The 3,383-nt window shown below is 43.0% G+C and overlaps 1 protein-coding gene across 2 annotated transcripts in view; it reads right to left on the bottom strand.

Annotated features, from left to right (window-relative positions):
* The window catches only part of LOC118332366 (WD repeat-containing protein 7), a 141,759-nt gene that overhangs the window by 118,441 nt on the left and 19,935 nt on the right, over positions 1 to 3,383 (bottom strand). The gene's annotated exons all lie outside the window — the stretch shown is intronic.

Here is a 3,383-nt window from a genome sequence, read left to right as displayed (position 1 = left end):
ACTATAAGCTTTATCAAAGATGAAACGTTCTTTAAGCCTACTCTTAAATGCGGAAGAGTTTGTCTGGCTCCAGGAACCACAAAACTGGAAGCTGGTTTTCCACAGGAGAGGAGCTTGGGTAACTGAGAGGCTCTGGGCTCCTGTTCTACTTTTAGGGAGGGACTATTTAGGAACCACAAGTAACCCTGCATTCTAAGAGGAAACGCAGTGTTCTAGATGGGGGGGTAATAGGGGTTACTTATGAGCTCTTTCAAATTAAGAAATGGGGCCTGACCATGAAGAGCTTTATACGGTGGAGGAGGGAGAATTTTAAATTTCTATTTCTAATTTTTAAACAGGGGAGCCAATGCAGAGAAAGCTAGAACAGGAGGAGATGGGATCTCTTTTCCTAGTCCTGGGGTCAGTACTCATGGGCTTGCAGCGTTTGAATACATTGGGGAAGGCGTTCTTTAATGCGACTAATTAGGGGCAAAATCCTGAGATGTTTCTGTCTCCAGGTGTTTCTGTCCAGGATTGTATCCTGTCCGGGTGTTCTGTATCCAGATGTTTCCTTGGTTCCAGATTATATCTGTTCCAGATGGTTTCCTGTGTTCCAATGTTTCGTGCTTTCCAAGATGTATCTGTTTACCGGGGGTGGTTTCTGTTTCCCAATGTTTTCTGTTCAGGGATGTCTTTCTTTCAGGATGTTCTGTTCCACGTGTTTCTTGTTTCCAGATTTTTCTGCTGTTCCAGGTTTTTCTGTTCCAGATGTATCTGTTCCAGATGTATCTGTTCCGAGTGTTTCTGTTCCAGGTGTTTCTGTTCCAGGTTTTTCTGTTCCAGATGTTCCTCCTGGTGGCTGCAGCTCCACCTGTTGTTAAAATTTGATCTGTAGACCTTTCATTTTAACATTATCTGAGATGTTTGCAGGTGAAGGGATGCAGGGCCGCAATGTGCACGTGTCTTTGTGAGGAGAACTTCTGTTACTTGTAGCATGTTGTTGATGTATTGTTGACTCTTTGTGAGGACTTACGGCTGTTACTTGTAGCATTAGCTGGTTTGATTTCCAGTCAGCACAACCTTCAGGTAGCACAGTTACCTCAGACCTCTGCATGTTGTTTTCTAGGATCTGTTCAGTAAACAGAAAGGTTACCTGGATGAAGAGTTGGACTACAGGAAGCAGTCGATGGACCAGGCTCATAAGGTCAGTGCAAGCAGCAAAACCAACAAAAACAGCCAGCTGTAAGAGAAAATGTGGTGTGTTTCAAGGTGTTGAAGCACAAACTCACTAAAATAATGTAGAAGTGTAGCTGATATTTCTCTTTAATGCCTTTATTGGTGCTGGGACCTGGTCTAAAGACATACTAACCCTAACACTGTTTTCCATCTGTTAGTTGGACACGTTTATCAAAACAAACAATGTTGCATTCACAAGCCTATGAGAGCCCCATAAGGGCCACAAATATTTCTGAGCAACAACTGTTTGTAAAATAGGGTTAGACGCTGCCATCACAAATATCTTCCAATCTAACAGTGGGATGTGGTTGTTTACTCCCTTTTTGAGTTGGTTACTTAAATAATCATGGTACAGTTGACCTGGAATGGACCAATGGATTTTAAATGATCTTGTTAAGATCATTTTGGGGGCATTTTCACCATTATTGGACAGTGGCAGTGAAGATGTAGACAGAAAAATGGAAGAGAACAGAACTTATTTTTTGTTGTTGCTGCAGAGGATCCTGGAGCTGGAGGCCATGTTGTTTGAGGCTCTGCAGCAAGAGGAGGAGTCCCGGATGGAGGGATTAAAGATGGAGGAAGGTCGTCTCTCTGAAACACTAACGGAGGAAGAGAGGGAGGGGCTTAGGAGAGCCATGGACCAATGGAAACGAACCCTGATGTTTGAGCTGAGAGAGAGAGATGCCCAGATCCTCCGAGAGAGGATGGAACTACTGCAACTCACACAACAGGTAAATACACAAACAACAGGTAAATACACAAACAACAGGTAAACATACAAACAACAGGTAAACATACAAACAACAGGTAAACATACAACAGGCAAACATACTAACAACCGGTAAACTTACTAACAGCAGGTAAAAATACAAACAACAGGTAAACATACTAATGGCAGTTAAACAAACAACAGGTTTTCTATTCCATTCAGTTTTATTTGTATAGCACCAATTCATAACAAAAGTTATCTCCGGACACTTTTCAAATAGAGCAGGTCTAGACCGAATTCCTTATAACATTTACAAGAGACCCCAACAGTTCCACCATGAGCAACACTGGCGACAAGGGCAAGGAAAAACGCCTGTTAAAAAGCAGAAACTAGGACAGATCCTTCGGCCTCTAGTGGGGGTCGTCTGTCTCGACCAGTTGGGGTGAGAGAGAAGAGAGAGAGAGAGAGAGAGAGACCAACGAGACAAAGAGAGAGACAGACAGACAGACAGGAATGCACAGCAAGCAACAGTATTGGTAATGGCAATCAGCAGGAACATGGCAGGAGGCTCCACCAGGATCCATGAGAACCTGCAAGACGATAAAGCAGCATGAACTCTGGGGAAGAAGTGAGTAGTAATCATGCATTAATGGGAAACATGAATGAGTGCATGAAAGAGAGAAAAGGAAGAGAGGATCCAGTGCACATGGAAATCCCCGATAGTTCCTTAGCCCTATAGCAGCATAACTAAGATATGGTTTCTAGGACTCACCTGATTCCAGCCTAACTATAGCTATTATCAAGAGGAAACGTCTTAGCCTACTCTTGCGGAGAGGTTTCTGCCTCCCAAACCACAACTGGAGCTGGTTCCCACAGGAGAGGAGCTCTGGTAACCTGAAGGCTCAGGCTCTGTTTCTGCTTTTTAGAGACTATAGGATCAACAGTAGCTGCATTCGTAACGCAGTGTTCTAAGGGGTACATAGGGATCTGCTTCAAAGTGACCATGTAGGAGCTTTAGTAGTAGGGAGGAAGAAATTTTAATTCTATTCTATTTTAACAGGGAGCCATGCCAGGAAGCTAGAACAGGAGAGAGTTCTTTTTTCCTAGTTCCTGTCAGTTACTCATGCTGCATGCGTTTTGAATTAATTGGAGCGTCTTAATGGACTTATTGGGGCAGCCTGATAATAAGGAGTTGCAGTAATCCAGCCTAGAAGTAACAAATGCATGGATTAGTTTTTCTGCATCCGTCTGTGATAGGATGTGTCTAATTTCTGTAATATTACGTAAATGAAAGAAAGCAGTCCTGGAGGTTTGCTTTATGTGGATTCATCGTTAACATGTACAAACTGAGAACGATCTGATAAATAGGACTTAAACCAGCTTAGTGCGGTTCCTTTAATGCCAATTAGATGCTCAAGTCTCTGTAATAGAATATGATGGTCAATGGTGTCAAATGCGG

The sequence above is a fragment of the Morone saxatilis genome, unplaced genomic scaffold (genome assembly GCF_004916995.1).
Source record: "Morone saxatilis isolate NCDOM2014 unplaced genomic scaffold, NCSU_SB_2.0 Contig21, whole genome shotgun sequence".
Taxonomy (NCBI): domain Eukaryota; kingdom Metazoa; phylum Chordata; class Actinopteri; family Moronidae; genus Morone; species Morone saxatilis.
This window is presented reverse-complemented; position numbering and strand designations above follow the sequence as displayed.